At 51.7% G+C, this 17,647-nt stretch overlaps 1 protein-coding gene across 6 annotated transcripts in view; it reads left to right on the forward strand.

Annotated features, from left to right (window-relative positions):
- The first annotated feature begins 11,813 nt into the window (after positions 1 to 11,813).
- The window catches only part of TIMELESS (timeless circadian regulator), a 161,745-nt gene continuing 155,911 nt past the window's right edge, over positions 11,814 to 17,647 (forward strand). For 3 of the 6 annotated variants that reach the window (XM_073663680.1, XM_073663683.1, XM_073663684.1), the window contains exon 1: positions 11,814 to 11,977. The gene's annotated coding sequence lies outside the window, so the exon portion shown is untranslated. The remainder of the gene's footprint in view (positions 11,978 to 17,647) is intronic. The other 3 variants (XR_012273028.1, XR_012273034.1, XM_073663685.1) reach the window with 1 other exon arrangement.

Consider the following 17,647-nt stretch of genomic DNA (forward strand, 5'->3'; position numbering starts at 1 on the left):
TGACCCTGGGAGTGTGTCAGCCCTGTGGTAAGTAGTGACCTTGGGAGTGTGTCACCTGTGGTAGGCAGTGACCCTGAAAGTGTGTCATCTGTGGTAAGCAGTGACCTTGGGAGTGTGTCAGCCCTGTGGTAAGTAGTGACCCTGGGAGTGTGTCAGCCCTGTGGTAAGTAGCGACCCTGGGAGTGTGTCAGCCCTGTGGTAAGTAGTGACCTTGGGAGTGTGTCAGCCCTGTGGTAAGTAGTGACCCTGGGAGTGTCAGCCCTGTGGTAAGTAGTGACCTTGGGAGTGTGTCAGCCCTGTGGTAAGTAGTGACACTATGAGTGTGTCACCTGTGGTAAGTAGTGACCTTGGGAGTGTGTCAGCCCTGTGGTAAGTAGTGACCTTGGGAGTGTGTCAGCCCTGTGGTAAGTAGTGACCCTGGGAGTGTGTCAGCCCTGTGGTAAGTAGTGGCCCTGGGAGTGTGTCAGCCCTGTGGTAAGTAGTGGCCCTGGGAGTGTGTCAGCCCTGTGGGGAGTGTGTCAGCCCTGTGGTAAGTAGTGACCCTGGGAGTGTGTCAGCCCTGTGGTAAGTAGTGACCCTGAGAGTGTGTCACCTGTGGTAAGTAGTGACCCTGGGAGTGTGTTAGCCCTCTGGTAAGTAGTGACCCTGGGAGTGTGTCAGCCCTGTGGTAAGTAGTGACCCTGGGAGTGTGTCAGCCCTGTGGTAAGTAGTGACCCAGGGAGTGTGTCAGCCCTGTGGTAAATAGTGACCCTGGGAGTGTGTCAGCCCTGTGATAAGTTGTGACCCTGAGAGTGTGTCAGCCCTGTGGTAAGTAGTGACCCTGGGAGTGTGTCAGCCCTGTGGTAAGTAGTTACCCTGGGAGTGTGTCAGCCCTGTGGTAAGTAGTGACCTTGGGAGTGTGTCAGCCCTGTGGTAGGTAGTGACCCTGGGAGTGTGTCAGCCCTGTGGTAAGTAGTGACCCTGAGAGTGTGTCACCTGTGGTAAGTAGTGACCCTGGGAGTGTGTTAGCCCTCTGGTAAGTAGTGACCCTGGGAGTGTGTCAGCCCTGTGGTAAGTAGTGACCCTGGGAGTGTGTCAGCCCTGTGGTAAGTAGTGACCCAGGGAGTGTGTCAGCCCTGTGGTAAATAGTGACCCTGGGAGTGTGTCAGCCCTGTGATAAGTTGTGACCCTGAGAGTGTGTCAGCCCTGTGGTAAGTAGTGACCCTGGGAGTGTGTCAGCCCTGTGGTAAGTAGTTACCCTGGGAGTGTGTCAGCCCTGTGGTAAGTAGTGACCTTGGGAGTGTGTCAGCCCTGTGGTAGGTAGTGACCCTGGGAGTGTGTCAGCCCTGTGGTAAGTAGTGACCTTGGAAGTGTGTCACCTGTGGTAGGTAGTGACCCTGGGAGTGTGTCAGCCCCGTGGTAAGTAGTGACCTTGGGAGTGTGTCAGCCCTGTTGTAGGTAGTGACCCTGGGAGTGTGTCACCTGTGGTAGGCAGTGACCCTGGGAGTGTGTCATCTGTGGTAAGTAGTGACCTTGGGAGTGTGTCAGCCCTGTGGTAAGTAGTGACCTTGGGAGTGTGTCAGCCCTGTGGTAAGTAGTGACCTTGGGAGTGTGTCAGCCCTGTGGTAGGTAGTGACTCTGGGAGTGTGTCAGCCCTGTGGTAAGTAGTGACCCTGGGAGTGTGTCAGCCCTGTGGTAAGTAGTGACCCTGGGAGTGTGTCAGCCCTGTGGTAAGTAGTGACCCTGGGAGTGTGTCAGCCCTGTGGTAAGTAGTGACCCTGGGAGTGTGTCAGCCCTGTGGTAAGTAGTGACCCTGGGAGTGTGTCAGCCCTGTGGTAAGTAGTGACCCTGGGAGTGTGTCAGCCCTGTGGTAAGTAGTGACCCTGGGAGTGTGTCAGCCCTGTGGTAAGTAGTGACCCTGGGAGTGTGTCAGCCCTGTGGTAAATAGTGACCCTGGGAGTGTGTCAGCCCTGTGGTAATTAGTGGCTCTGGGAGTGTGTCACCTGTGGTAAGTAGTGACCCTGGGAGTGTGTCAGCCCAGTGGTAGGTAGTGACCCTAGGAGTGTGTCGCCCTGTGGTAAGTAGTGACCTTGGGAGTGTGTCAGCCTTGTGGTAGGTAGTGACCCTGGGAGTGTGTCACCTGTGGTAAGTAGTGACCTTGGGAGTGTCTCAGCCCTGTGGTAGGTAGTGACCCTGGGAGTGAGTCACCTGTGGTAAGTAGTGACCTTGGGAGTGTGTCAGCCCTGTGGTAAGTAGTGACCCTGGGAGTGTGTCAGCCCTGTGGTAAGTAGTGTCCCTGGGAGTGTGTCAGCCCTGTGGTAAGTAGTGACCCTGGGAGTGTGTCAGCCCTGTGGTAAGTAGTGACCTTGGGAGTGTGTCAGCCCTGTGGTAAGTAGTGACACTGGGAGTGTGTCACCTGTGGTAAGTAGTGACCTTGGGAGTGTGTCAGCCCTGTGGTAGGTAGTGACCCTGGGAGTGAGTCACCTGTGGTAAGTAGTGGCCCTGGGAGTGTGTCAGCCCCGTGGTAAGTAGTGACCTTGGGAGTGTGTCAGCCCTGTTGTAGGTAGTGACCCTGGGAGTGTGTCACCTGTGGTAGGCAGTGACCCTGGGAGTGTGTCATCTGTGGTAAGTAGTGACCTTGGGAGTGTGTCAGCCCTGTGGTAAGTAGTGACCTTGGGAGTGTGTCAGCCCTGTGGTAAGTAGTGACCTTGGGAGTGTGTCAGCCCTGTGGTAAGTAGTGACCTTGGGAGTGTGTCAGCCCTGTGGTAGGTAGTGACCCTGGGAGTGTTTCAGCCCTGTGGTAAGTAGTGACCCTGGGAGTTTCTCAGCCCTGTGGTAAGTAGTGACCCTGGGAGTGTGTCAGCCCTGTGGTAAGTAGTGACCCTGGGAGTGTGTCAGCCCTGTGGTAAGTAGTGGCCCTGGGAGTGTGTCAGCCCTGTGGTAAGTAGTGGCCCTGGGAGTGCGTCCCCTGTGGGGAGAGTGTCAGCCATGTGGTAAGTAGTGACCCTGGGAGTGTGTCAGCCCTGTGGTAAGTAGTGGCCCTGGGAGTGTGTCACCTGTGGTAAGTAGTGACCCTGAGAGTGTGTCACCTGTGGTAAGTAGTGACCCTGGGAGTGTGTCAGCCCTGTGGTAAGTAGTGACCCTGGGAGTGTGTCAGCCCTGTGGTAAGTAGTGACCCTGGGAGTGTGTCAGTCCTGTGGTAAATAGTGACCCTGGGAGTGTGTCAGCCCTGTGATAAGTTATGACCCTGAGAGTGTGTCAGCCGTGTGGTAAGTAGTGACCCTGGGAGTGTGTCAGCCTTGTGGTAAGTAGTTACCCTGGGAGTGTGTCAGCCCTGTGGTAAGTAGTGGCCCTGGGAGTGTGTCACCTGTGGTAAGTAGTGACCCTGGGAGTGTGTCCCCTGTGGTAAGTAGTGACCCTGGGAGTGTGTCACCTGTGGGGAGTGTGTCAGCCCTGTGGTAAGTAGTGACCCTGGGAGTGTGTCAGCCCTGTGGTAAGTAGTGGCCCTGGGAGTGTGTCACCTGTGGTAAGTAGTGACCCTGAGAGTGTGTCACCTGTGGTAAGTAGTGACCCTGGGAGTGTGTCAGCCCTGTGGTAAGTACTGACCCTGGGAGTGTGTCAGCCCTGTGGTAAGTAGTGACCATGGGAGTGTGTCAGCCCTGTGTTAAATAGTGACCCTGGGAGTGTGTCAGCCCTGTGATAAGTTGTGACCCTGAGAGTGTGTCAGCCCTGTGGTAAGTAGTGACCCTGGGAGTGTGTCAGCCCTGTGGTAAGTAGTTTCCCTGGGAGTGTGTCAGCCCTGTGGTAAGTAGTGGCCCTGGGAGTGTGTCACCTGTGGTAAGTAGTGACCCTGGGAGTGTGTCCCCTGTAGTAAGTAGTGACCCTGGGAGTGTGTCCCCTGTGGTAAGTAGTAACCCTGGGAGTGTGTCAGCCCTGTGGTAAGTAGTGACCCTGGGAGTGTCAGCCCTGTGGTAAGTAGTGACCTTGGGAGTGTGTCAGCCCTGTGGTAAGTAGCGACCCTGGGAGTGTGTCAGCCCTGTGGTAAGTAGCGACCCTGGGAGTGTGTCAGCCCTGTGGTAAGTAGCCACCCTGGGAGTGTGTCAGCCCTGTGGTAAGTAGCGACCTTGGGAGTGTGTCAGCCCTGTGGTAGGTAGTGACCCTGGGAGTGTGTCAGCCCTGTGGTAAGTAGTGACCTTGGGAGTGTGTCACCTGTGTTAGGCAGTGACCCTGGGAGTGTGTCATCTGTGGTAAGCAGTGACCCTGGGAGTGTGTCAGCCCTGTGGTAAGTAGTGACCTTGGGAGTGTGTCAGCCTTGTGGTAAGTAGTGACCTTGGGAGTGTGTCAGCCCTGTGGTAAGTAGTGACCTTGGGAGTGTGTCAGCCCTGTTGTAGGTAGTGACCTTGGGAGTGTGTCAGCCCTGTGGTAGGTAGTGACCCTGGGAGTGTGTCAGCCCTGTGGTAAGTAGTGACCCTGGGAGTGTGTCAGCCCTGTGGCAAGTAGTGACCCTGGGAGTGTGTCAGCCCTGTGGCAAGTAGTGACCCTGGGAGTGTGTCAGCCCTGTGGCAAGTAGTGACCCTGGGAGTGTGTCAGCCCTGTGGTAAGTAGTGACCCTGGGAGTGTGTCAGCCCTGTGGTAAGTAGTGACCCTGGGAGTGTGTCAGCCCTGTGGTAAGTAGTGACCCTGGGAGTGTGTCAGCCCTGTGGTAAGTAGTGACCCTGGGAGTGTGTCAGCCCTGTGGTAAGTAGTGACCCTGGGAGTGTGTCAGCCCTGTGGTAAGTAGTGACCCTGGGAGTGTGTCAGCCCTGTGGTAAGTAGTGACCCTGGGAGTGTGTCAGCCCTGTGGTAAGTAGTGACCCAGGGAGTGTGTCAGCCCTGTGGTAAGTAGTGACCCAGGGAGTGTGTCAGACCTGTGGTAATTAGTGGCCCTGGGAGTGTGTCAGACCTGTGGTAGGTATTGACCCTAGGAGTGTGTCGCCCTGTGGTAAGTAGTGACCTTGGGAGTGTGTCAGCCCTGTGGTAGGTAGTGACCCTGGGAGTGTGTCACCTGTGGTAAGTAGTGACCTTGGGAGTGTGTCAGCCCTGTGGTAGGTAGTGACCCTGGGAGTGTGTCAGCCCTGTGGTAAGTAGTGACCTTGGAAGTGTGTCACCTGTGGTAGGTAGTGACCCTGGGAGTGTGTCAGCCCTGTGGTAAGTAGTGACCTTGGGAGTGTGTCAGCCCTGTTGTAGGTAGTGACCCTGGGAGTGTGTCACCTGTGGTAGGCAGTGACCCTGGGAGTGTGTCATCTGTGGTAAGTAGTGACCTTGGGAGTGTGTCAGCTCTGTGGTAGGTAGTGACCCTGGGAGTGAGTCAGCCCTGTGGTAAGTAGTGACCTTGGGAGTGTGTCACCTGTGGTAGGCAGTGACCCTGAGAGTGTGTCATCTGTGGTAAGCAGTGACCTTGGGAGTGTGTCAGCCCTGTGGTAGGTAGTGACCCTGGGAGTGTGTCAGCCCTGTGGTAAGTAGTGACCCTGGGAGTGTGTCAGCCCTGTGGTAAGTAGTGACCCTGGGAGTGTGTCAGCCCTGTGGTAAGTAATGACCCTGGGAGTGTGTCAGCCCTGTGGTAAGTAGTGACCCTGGGAGTGTGTCAGCCCTGTGGTAAGTAGTGACCCTGGGAGTGTGTCAGCCCTGTGGTAAGTAGTGACCCTGGGAGTGTGTCAGCCCTGTGGTAAGTAGTGACCCAGGGAGTGTGTCAGCCCTGTGGTAAGTAGTGACCCAGGGAGTGTGTCAGCCCTGTGGTAAGTAGTGACCCTGGGAGTGTGTCAGCCCTGTGGTAATTAGTGGCCCTGGGAGTGTGTCAGCCCTGTGGTAGGTAGTGACCCTAGGAGTGTGTCGCCCTGTGGTAAGTAGTGACCTTGGGAGTGTGTCAGCCCTGTGGTAGGTAGTGACCCTGAGAGTGTGTCACCTGTGGTAAGTTGAAACCTTGGGAGTGTGTCAGCCCTGTGGTAGGTAGTGACCCTGGGAGTGTGTCAGCCCTGTGGTAAGTCGTGACCTTGGAAGTGTGTCACCTGTGGTAGGTAGTGACCCTGGGAGTGTGTCAGCCCCGTGGTAAGTAGTGACCTTGGGAGTGTGTCAGCCCTGTTGTAGGTAGTGACCCTGGGAGTGTGTCACCTGTGGTAGGCAGTGACCCTGGGAGTGTGTCATCTGTGGTAAGTAGTGACCTTGGGAGTGTGTCAGCCCTGTGGTAAGTAGTGACCTTGGGAGTGTGTCAGCCCTGTGGTAAGTAGTGACCTTGGGAGTGTGTCAGCCCTGTGGTAAGTAGTGACCTTGGGAGTGTGTCAGCCCTGTGGTAGGTAGTGACCCTGGGAGTGTTTCAGCCCTGTGGTAAGTAGTGACCCTGGGAGTTTCTCAGCCCTGTGGTAAGTAGTGACCCTGGGAGTGTGTCAGCCCTGTGGTAAGTAGTGGCCCTGGGAGTGTGTCAGCCCTGTGGTAAGTAGTGGCCCTGGGAGTGTGTCCCCTGTGGGGAGTGTGTCAGCCCTGTGGTAAGTAGTGACCCTGGGAGTGTGTCAGCCCTGTGGTAAGTAGTGGTCCTGGGAGTGTGTCACCTGTGGTAAGTAGTGACCCTGAGAGTGTGTCACCTGTGGTAAGTAGTGACCCTGGGAGTGTGTCAGCCCTGTGATAAGTAGTGACCCTGGGAGTGTGTCAGCCCTGTGGTAAGTAGTGACCCTGTGAGTGTGTCAGCCCTGTGGTAAATAGTGACCCTGGGAGTGTGTCAGCCCTGTGATAAGTTGTGACCCTGAGAGTGTGTCAGCCCTGTGATAAGTTGTGACCCTGAGAGTGTGTCAGCCCTGTGGTAAGTAGTGACCCTGGGAGTGTGTCAGCCCTGTGGTAAGTAGTTTCCCTGGGAGTGTGTCAGCCCTGTGGTAAGTAGTGGCCCTGGGAGTGTGTCACCTGTGGTAAGTAGTGACCCTGGGAGTGTGTCCCCTGTAGTAAGTAGTGACCCTGGGAGTGTGTCACCTGTGGTAAGTAGTAACCCTGGGAGTGTGTCAGCCCTGTGGTAAGTAGTGACCCTGGGAGTGTCAGCCCTGTGGTAAGTAGTGACCTTGGGAGTGTGTCAGCTCTGTGGTAAGTAGCGACCCTGGGAGTGTGTCAGCCCTGTGGTAAGTAGCGACCCTGGGAGTGTGTCAGCCCTGTGGTAAGTAGCCACCCTGGGAGTGTGTCAGCCCTGTGGTAAGTAGTGACCTTGGGAGTGTGTCAGCCCTGTGGTAGGTAGTGACCCTGGGAGTGTGTCAGCCCTGTGGTAAGTAGTGACCTTGGGAGTGTGTCACCTGTGTTAGGCAGTGACCCTGGGAGTGTGTCATCTGTGGTAAGCAGTGACCTTGGGAGTGTGTCAGCCCTGTGGTAAGTAGTGACCTTGGGAGTGTGTCAGCCCTGTGGTAAGTAGTGACCTTGGGAGTGTGTCAGCCCTGTGGTAAGTAGTGACCTTGGGAGTGTGTCAGCCCTGTGGTAGGTAGTGACCTTGGGAGTGTGTCAGCCCTGTGGTAGGTAGTGACCCTGGGAGTGTGTCAGCCCTGTGGTAGGTAGTGACCCTGGGAGTGTGTCAGCCCTGTGGTAAGTAGTGACCCTGGGAGTGTGTCAGCCCTGTGGCAAGTAGTGACCCTGGGAGTGTGTCAGCCCTGTGGTAAGTAGTGACCCTGGGAGTGTGTCAGCCCTGTGGTAAGTAGTGACCCTGGGAGTGTGTCAGCCCTGTGTTAAGTAGTGACCCTGGGAGTGTGTCAGCCCTGTGGTAAGTAGTGACCCTGGGAGTGTGTCAGCCCTGTGGTAAGTAGTGACCCAGGGAGTGTGTCAGCCCTTGTGGTAAGTAGTGACCCTGGGAGTGTGTCAGACCTGTGGTAATTAGTGGCCCTGGGAGTGTGTCAGACCTGTGGTAGGTAGTGACCCTAGGAGTGTGTCGCCCTGTGGTAAGTAGTGACCTTGGGAGTGTGTCAGCCCTGTGGTAGGTAGTGACCCTGGGAGTGTGTCACCTGTGGTAAGTAGTGACCTTGGGAGTGTGTCAGCCCTGTGGTAGGTAGTGACCCTGGGAGTGTGTCAGCCCTGTGGTAAGTAGTGACCTTGGAAGTGTGTCACCTGTGGTAGGTAGTGACCCTGGGAGTGTGTCAGCCCCGTGGTAAGTAGTGACCTTGGGAGTGTGTCAGCCCTGTTGTAGGTAGTGACCCTGGGAGTGTGTCACCTGTGGTAGGCAGTGACCTTGGGAGTGTGTCAGCTCTGTGGTAGGTAGTGACCCTGGGAGTGTGTGAGCCCTGTGGTAAGTAGTGACCTTGGGAGTGTGTCACCTGTGGTAGGCAGTGACCCTGAAAGTGTGTCATCTGTGGTAAGCAGTGACCTTGGGAGTGTGTCAGCCCTGTGGTAAGTAGTGACCTTGGGTGTGTGTCAGCCCTGTGGTAAGTAGTGACCTTGGTAGTGTGTCAGCCCTGTGGTAAGTAGTGACCCTGGGAGTGTCAGCCCTGTGGTAAGTAGTGACCTTGGGAGTGTGTCAGCCCTGTTGTAGGTAGTGACCCTGGGAGTGTGTCACCTGTGGTAGGCAGTGACCTTGGGAGTGTGTCAGCTCTGTGGTAGGTAGTGACCCTGGGAGTGTGTCAGCCCTGTGGTAAGTAGTGACCTTGGGAGTGTGTCACCTGTGGTAGGCAGTGACCCTGAAAGTGTGTCATCTGTGGTAAGCAGTGACCTTGGGAGTGTGTCAGCCCTGTGGTAAGTAGTGACCCTGGGAGTGTGTCAGCCCTGTGGTAAGTAGCGACCCTGGGAGTGTGTCAGCCCTGTGGTAAGTAGTGACCTTGGGAGTGTGTCAGCCCTGTGGTAAGTAGTGACCCTGGGAGTGTCAGCCCTGTGGTAAGTAGTGACCTTGGGAGTGTGTCAGCCCTGTGGTAAGTAGTGACACTATGAGTGTGTCACCTGTGGTAAGTAGTGACCTTGGGAGTGTGTCAGCCCTGTGGTAAGTAGTGACCTTGGGAGTGTGTCAGCCCTGTGGTAAGTAGTGACCCTGGGAGTGTGTCAGCCCTGTGGTAAGTAGTGGCCCTGGGAGTGTGTCAGCCCTGTGGTAAGTAGTGGCCCTGGGAGTGTGTCAGCCCTGTGGGGAGTGTGTCAGCCCTGTGGTAAGTAGTGACCCTGGGAGTGTGTCAGCCCTGTGGTAAGTAGTGACCCTGAGAGTGTGTCACCTGTGGTAAGTAGTGACCCTGGGAGTGTGTTAGCCCTCTGGTAAGTAGTGACCCTGGGAGTGTGTCAGCCCTGTGGTAAGTAGTGACCCTGGGAGTGTGTCAGCCCTGTGGTAAGTAGTGGCCCTGGGAGTGTGTCAGCCCTGTGGTAAGTAGTGGCTATGGGAGTGTGTCAGCCCTGTGGGGAGTGTGTCAGCCCTGTGGTAAGTAGTGACCCTGGGAGTGTGTCAGCCCTGTGGTAAGTAGTGACCCTGAGAGTGTGTCACCTGTGGTAAGTAGTGACCCTGGGAGTGTGTCAGCCCTGTGATAAGTTGTGACCCTGAGAGTGTGTCAGCCCTGTGGTAAGTAGTGACCCTGGGAGTGTGTCAGCCCTGTGGTAAGTAGTTACCCTGGGAGTGTGTCAGCCCTGTGGTAAGTAGTGACCTTGGGAGTGTGTCAGCCCTGTGGTAGGTAGTGACCCTGGGAGTGTGTCAGCCCTGTGGTAAGTAGTGACCTTGGAAGTGTGTCACCTGTGGTAGGTAGTGACCCTGGGAGTGTGTCAGCCCCGTGGTAAGTAGTGACCTTGGGAGTGTGTCAGCCCTGTTGTAGGTAGTGACCCTGGGAGTGTGTCACCTGTGGTAGGCAGTGACCCTGGGAGTGTGTCATCTGTGGTAAGTAGTGACCTTGGGAGTGTGTCAGCCCTGTGGTAAGTAGTGACCTTGGGAGTGTGTCAGCCCTGTGGTAAGTAGTGACCTTGGGAGTGTGTCAGCCCTGTGGTAGGTAGTGACCCTGGGAGTGTGTCAGCCCTGTGGTAAGTAGTGACCCTGGGAGTGTGTCAGCCCTGTGGTAAGTAGTGACCCTGGGAGTGTGTCAGCCCTGTGGTAAGTAGTGACCCTGGGAGTGTGTCAGCCCTGTGGTAAGTAGTGACCCTGGGAGTGTGTCAGCCCTGTGGTAAGTAGTGACCCTGGGAGTGTGTCAGCCCTGTGGTAAGTAGTGACCCTGGGAGTGTGTCAGCCCTGTCGTAAGTAGTGACCCTGGGAGTGTGTCAGCCCTGTCGTAAGTAGCGACCCTGGGAGTGTGTCAGCCCTGTGGTTAGTAGTCACCCTGGGAGTGTGTCAGCCCTGTGGTAAGTAGTGACCCTGGGAGTGTGTCAGCCCTGTGGTTAGTAGTCACCCTGGGAGTGTGTCAGCCCTGTGGTAAGTAGTGACCTTGGGAGTGTGTCAGCTCTGTGGTAGGTAGTGACCCTGGGAGTGTGTCAGCCCTGTGGTAAGTAGTGACCTTGGGAGTGTGTCAGCCCTGTGGTAGGTAGTGACCCTGGGAGTGTGTCAGCCCTGTGGTAGGTAGTGACCCTGGGAGTGTGTCAGCCCTGTGGTAAGTAGTGACCTTGGGTGTGTGTCAGCCCTGTGATAAGTAGTGACCTTGGGTGTGTGTCAGCCCTGTGATAAGTAGTGACCTTGGGAGTGTGTCAGCCCTGTGGTAAGTAGTGACCCTGGGAGTGTGTCAGCCCTGTGGAAAGTAGTGACCTTGGGTGTGTGTCAGCCTTGTGGTAAGTAGTGACCCTGGAAGTGTGTCAGCCCTGTGGTAAGTAGTGACCCTGGGAGTGTGTCACCTGTGGTAGGTAGTGACCCTGGGAGTGTGTCATCTGTGGTAAGTAGTGACTTTGGGTGTGTATCAGCCCTGTGGTAAGTAGTGACCTTGGGAGTGTGTCAGCCCTGTGGCAGGTAGTGACCCTGGGAGTGTGTCAACCCTGTGGTAAGTAGTGACCCTGGGTGTGTGTCAGCCTTGTGGTAAGTAGTGACCCTGGGAGTGTGTCAGCCCTGTGGTAAGTAGTGGCCCTGGGAGTGTATCACCTGTGGTAAGTAGTGACCCTGGGAGTGTGTCCCCTGTGGTAAGCAGTGACCCTGGGAGTGTGTCAGCCCTGTGGTAAGTAGTGACCTTGGGAGTGTGTCAGCCCTGTGGCAGGTAGTGACCCTGGGAGTGTGTCAACCCTGTGGTAAGTAGTGACCCTGGGAGTGTGTCAGCCCTGTGGTAAGTAGTGGCCCTGGGAGTGTCAGCCCTGTGGTAAGCAGTGACCCTGGGAGTGTGTCAGCCCTGTGGTAAGTAGTGGCCCTGGGAGTGTCAGCCCTGTGGTAAGTAGTGGCCCTGGGAGTGTATCACCTGTGGTAAGTAGTGACCCTGGGAGTGTGTCCCCTGTGGTAAGCAGTGACCCTGGGAGTGTGTCAGCCCTGTGGTAAGCAGTGACCCTGGGAGTGTGTCAGCCCTGTGGTAAGCAGTGACCCTGGGAGTGTGTCAGCCCTGTGGTAAGTAGTGACCCTGGGAGTGTGTCGCCTCACTGTGATACACGGCACTGCTCGTCCCTCTAATACCGTAGTGGTTGTCGTCATCACATATCAGTTATACAGTGAGCACTTCACACAGACGAATTTCCCGCCAACTGCGCGCGGACTGTTCCTAGTTCTCCAGCCGGCCGACTTATCTATACCATGTAGAGAGGGGAGGGGGCGAGGTTGTATTAGAATAACTCTTAACTAAAACTCCAAGGAAGAATGTTCCGACGTCTCATTTCTAACACATGTTGTGTAAAACTGATAGCTGAACAAGGCAGATGCGAGTCAAACACTGAAATGTGATCCCCCTCTTTTCCGGCCACAGTTGGTATGACCCTGCGCGGCTGTGACGCGGTGTCTGAGTTTGCCGCGCTCTGGAAGCAGCTGCTGAGGACGGAGCCTGAGAGGATTCTGATACCGGAGTGAGAGGAAGCTACCGCTCCGGACTGTGCGGGCGGAGGGGCCCCAATAACGTCTCCAGAGACCTCCATAGCCGTAATGATGCAGGTCAGTGACTATGGGGAGTCGTACAGCCTGTGGTCACAGGTCCTGGTGTCAGCACAGCCTTGTCGGTTCTGCCTTGTCTCAGCCGTGCAGGGGAGGGGGAATATTGAAATTCACTAAGTAGGTGGGGATTTCTTCCTGACCCGCAAGCACACCGTGACAGTTCATTGTTAACAACTGAGCGACAGGGGAAGAGGTGCAGTTGGTCCCATCACCCAGATCACTGTGATCGGTCAGTCAATCTGATTGACCGATCACTGCATGACCGCGCAGGAGATGCTGAAATATCAGCATCTTTTGCCAGATCAGAGCAAGAGCTCCGTGCTGCCAGTAGTATGCAGGAGTATTAGCAACCAGGAACGGTGTCAGCACTGCCCCTGGCTGTTAACCCCCTAAATGCTGCGATCGCCACATTCATGAGGCAGGCAGAGGGACGGGAACTCCCTCTGCCTTGAGATCGGCGCACCCGCGTCGTCTTCGTAGGGGGCCCGATTGTTGCCATAGCGACCCGTGGTCCTCCAGCTAGGGAAAGCTTTTGAGACCATGCTTCCAGCATGGTCTCAGAAGTATTCTGTACAGATATAATGCACTGCAATATGCTAGTGCATTGCAATTCATTATAGCTGTTTAAGTCCCATAGAGAGACAAAGTTAAAAAAGTGTAAAAAAAAAAAAAAAATTGTCAAAATATTTAAAAATAATAAAAAAAATTACACTAATAATACACATTTTTATGTAAAAAAAAAAAAAAATAAACAGTTAAAGTACACACATTTGGTATCGCCAAGTCTGGAACAACCCAGTCTATAAAAGTCTCACACTAGTTAACGCCTTCAATGAACTCTGTAAAAAAAAAACCCCCAAAAAAGTAGCAAAGTATGGTTTATCATCATACCGTTGGGAAAATGTGGAATAAAACGCGATCAAAAAGACGAATATCTATAAGTGGTATTGCTGAAAACTCCATCTAGTACCGCAAAAAAACAAGCCACCATACAGCTCCATCAGCCGAAAAATATAAAAGTTATAGTGCTCAGAATAAAACGATGCAAAAATATTTTTTTTCTAAAAAAAACAAAACAAAACGTTTTTTGTGTAAAAGCGTCAAAACATAAAAAAAATATAAATGTGGTATCGCTGTAATCGTACTGACCCGAAGAATAAAGTTGTCTTCTCACTTATACCACATGTGGAACGGCATAAAAAAAAAAAAACAATTCCTGAATTGCTGGTTTTTGTTCATTCTGCCTCCACAAAAATCGGAATAGAAAGTGATCAAAAACTGTCATGTGCCCGAAAATCGTACCAATAAAAACGTCAGCTCGTCCCGAAAAAACATAAAAACCCGATATAAATATGGTATCGCTGTAATTACACCAACCCGAAGAATAAAGTCGCCTAATCACTTATACCGCACAAGGAATGGAGTAAAAAATAAATAAAACCAATTCTTCACCTGCTGTTGACTTGCTCATTCTGCCTCTTAAAGATCGCAGTATTGCTTGGCTCACATTTATCCTGTGCTCTACGTGATTCAGACAGAACCTCCGACGGAAGATTCCCTTTGAGACCTATGGAGACACTGTGGACGTTGTATGGCCTGTGATCCAGCAGTGTGCATAAAAGCACCGTTGGCCGCAGTTTTGTGCACTTCTGAAAAGAAAGACACTGCTGAACAGAGGCGCTACGGAGTCTAGAGTAACTCTGCTGCCTCATTATAGTCAATGGGGTTTCATCTGAATCTCGTGACGCAGAGATTTAGAAGGAAACCCTGATGTAAGTGCTCAGCGTAGAGCGCCGGATGAATGTGATATAAAATGTTATGTAAAATGTTCCCAATAAAAATCTTCAACTCAATCCACAAAAAAAGGTCCCAACTCAGGTCCATCCTCTGTTATCGGAAATATAGGGGGCTTCCACGTTACTGGTAGCACAAAGGCTCTGGAAAAGATAAATGGCCCTTGTCCCCCAAAAGAAATTCAGTGAATTCTGCGCTTCCAAATGCCCCCCTCCCTCCTGAGCCCCAGTGTGCCTAAACCCCATTTGGCGTCCACATGTTTTGGCCGGGGTATAATTTCCAAAATGGGGTCACTTGAGGGGGAATTCGGCTCTTCTAGCACGTAGGGGGATCTGTAAATGGAGTTCGCAAACTATTCTAGGAAAATTTGCGCTCCAGGAGGCAAATAGCGCTCTGTCCCTCCGGAGTCTCACTGTGTGGCTAAGCAGTACTGTACAGCTACATATGGGGTATTTCTACATTCACCAGAAATTGTGGGACAAATTTTGGTGCCATTTTTACCCATTTCCCCTTGTGAAAATGTAAAATCTGTGGCCAAAACATTTTTTTTATGGTTAAAATGTATTTATTTTTTCTTCACTGCCCATTGGTATAAAATTCTGTAACCCACCATTTGTGTCAGTATAATCACTGCACCCTAGATGAATTCATTGAGAGGTGTAGTTTGTAAAATTACATCACTTAGGCGGGGTTCTGCTGTTCTGAAACCTCAGTGGCTCTGCCAATGTGACATGGCACCCTCAAACCATTCCTGCAAAATCTGAACTCTTACATGGAGCTTTTTCCCTTCTGAGCTTTGCACTGTGCATCAAAAGTAGTTTTCTCCCACACATGGGGTATTGGCACATTCAGGGGAAATTGTACAACAACTTTTGGGGTCCATTTTCATCTGTTACCCTTGTGAAAATAAAAAAAAATTGTGGCTAAAATTTTTTTGGTGGAAATTTTTTTATTTTATTGGCTCTACGTTATAAACTTCTGTGAAGCACTTGGGAGGTTCCAGGTGCTCACCACATATCTATATACGTTCCTTGAGTGGTCTAGTTTCCAAAATGGGCTCACTTGTGGGGGGTTTCCACTGTTTAGGCACATCAGGGGCTCTTCAAACGCAACACGGCGTCCGCACTCAATTCCTGCCAATTTTGCATTCATTAAGTCAAATGGCGCTCCTTCCCTTCCAAGCTCTGCCATGCGCCCAAACACTGGTTTTCCCGAACATATGGGGTATCGGCGTACTGAGGTGAAGCTGTAGAACGAATATTGGGGTTCATTTCCTCCTGATACCCTTGTGAAAATAAAAAAAACAATTTGGTCCTAGGTAAAGTTTTATGAAAAAAAGTTAAATGTTAATTTTTTCCTTCCACGTTGCTTCAGTTCCTGTGAAGCACCTGAAGGTACTCCTTGAATGTGATTTTGAGTACTATGAGGGATGCAGTTTTTAGAATGGTGTCACTTTTGGGTATTTTCTGTCATATAGACCCCTTTAAAGTAAATTTTGTTGGAAAAATTTTAACCCTTAACTTCCTATCAAAGAAATCATGTTTCAAAAATTGTGCTGATGTAAAGTAGACATGTGGGAAATGTTAACTATTGTGTGTGTGACATAACTATCTCTGGTTTAAGGGCATAAGAATTAAAGAGGTTGTCCACTACTATAGAACATGCCCCCCATCGATGTAAATGGTGGAAATAAGATTTTTAGCAAATACCTTGCACTGTCAATCTTGCCTGTGAGCGGCGCTATCGCTCACTAGGCATCATGTGACCCCGGCTGCAGCCGGCTCCGAGAACCGCTGATGTCACGTCAAATTCCGGGTGTGACAGAGTGACTCGCTCCCCGCTGATTGATGGGCTGTAGGCGGGTTTCTCCGCGCCTCACAGCCCAGCATCCACTGCTCTCTTTCCCTCTCCTGCATTCATTGGGAAAGCGCGTGGTGGATGCTGGGCTGTGACGCGCGGGGTAACCTCGCCCACAGCCCATCAATCGGGGGTGCGCGTCACTGTGTCACGGCTGGCTGCAGCCGGAACTTGAAGTGACATCAGCGGATGTCGGAGCCGGCTGCAGCCGGGGTCACGTGATGCCTGTGAGCGGTCAGCGATAGTGCCGCTCACAGGAAAGATTGACAGTGCAAGGTATTTGTTAAAAATCTTATTTCCACTGTTTACATCAATGTGGGGCATGTTCTATAGTAGTGGACAACCTCTTTAAAAGTGTAAAAACTGAAATTTTTAATTTTTTTTTTTTTTTTCAAAATTTTCAGATTTTTTTTTCACAAATAAACACAAGTCGTATTGAAGAAATATTACCACTATCCTAAAGTACAATATGTCTGGAAAAAACAGTCTCAGAAACAGTGGGATCCTTTTGAAGTGTTTCAGAGTTATTACCTCATAAAGTGACACTGGTCAGAATTAAAAAAACCAATTGGCCTGGTCATTAACCTACAAAGTGGCTCGGTCCTGAAGGAGTTAAAGGGAGCCAGTCATGTAAAATATCTCTATTAGTCTGCAGATATGGGGTTAATCAGCAGGATAATAGGTACTGGCACTGAGAGCCCTGCTGCCTAAAGAAAATTAACTTTATTACTCCCGGCAGCGTTCTGCTTCTAGTCATGGGGGTGGCACTGGCGAGGCTTCAGTCACTGCTCTGTGTTTAGAGAACCTTGGCTGTACCCACTGCCCTGGCACTGACTGACAGCAGGCTCAGCATTAGGGTCACACAGGGCAGGTGCCAGCTGTGTTAGGCTATGTGCCCACGATCAGGAATAGCAGCATATTTTCACTGTGTTCAAAACACTTCTTTCTAATCACGCTCAGTGAACCATGCGGATTTATGGCATCTAATGACATTCAGAAATTTCTGTAGCGGTGCCTAGCGTCTCCGCTACAGAAATGAACTTGCTACGGTTCGTAAACCCACACCTTGGGTGAGTTGATGCAGCATTAAATAGAAGCACAACTTCTATAAATCCCATCCACTGTGCTTGTAATGTAGAAAGCAGCATTTTGGACTCAGCACAGGTGCTGCTCTTCCTGATCCTGGGTACGTAGCCTTATACATCTAAGGTTCTGTTCACATGTTTAACCCCCTTCATGCCGTGGCCAACTTTTGTTTTTGCGATTTCGTTTTCTTCTTCCCTTATTTAACTTATAAAAATAACTTTTTTTAATTTTTTTGTTGACATAGCTATGTGAGGGTCTGATTTTTGCTAGATGAGTTGTAGTTTTGAATGGCATCATTCATTTTCATTATCATTCAACCATATAATGTACTGGAGAAAACTAGAAAAACAAACAGCCCCCCCTCACCCAAACATTGCTTATAGGGTTTTATTCTTACAGCATTCGTTCTCCCGTAAAAATGACCAGGCAATACAATTCTCCCGGTCAGCACGATTACAACACCAAACTTGTTTTTTTTCTTGTTGTTTTGGTTTACGCTTAGTCTAATCGCTTGATGTATGTTTTGCAATACAGTAGATGTAAATAATGTAAAAAATGTACACATGTAAATATTACAGTATATAGCTAAAACATCAGTCACCTGTGAAAGCCAGTCTGGGATTTACAGAAGTACTAGCATGGTAGCTATGCGGCCCTGGCTACCATGGCAACCCACTGGCACCCCGCGACTGCATCACTGGTGCCTGTGTCTGTATGAAATGGCACGCCCTGTGACAATGTTACTTAACCCCTTGAATCTCTGACAGATACATTTATCAGCAGCAATCAGAGGTCTGCTTCTGCTGCGTGGAGCAGAATGAGCTCCAATGGCTTCTCCATAATTGATATACACGTTATAGAGCATGAAGGTGTTAAACATGCACACAAGAGACAGCAAGACTTGTCATGTCAGAAAGAATGGAAGGGGTTAAA

Source organism: Phyllobates terribilis, unplaced genomic scaffold (genome assembly GCF_046119375.1).
Source record: "Phyllobates terribilis strain yellow unplaced genomic scaffold, ASM4611937v1 Scaffold_2__4_contigs__length_985480577, whole genome shotgun sequence".
Lineage (NCBI taxonomy): Eukaryota > Metazoa > Chordata > Amphibia > Anura > Dendrobatidae > Phyllobates > Phyllobates terribilis.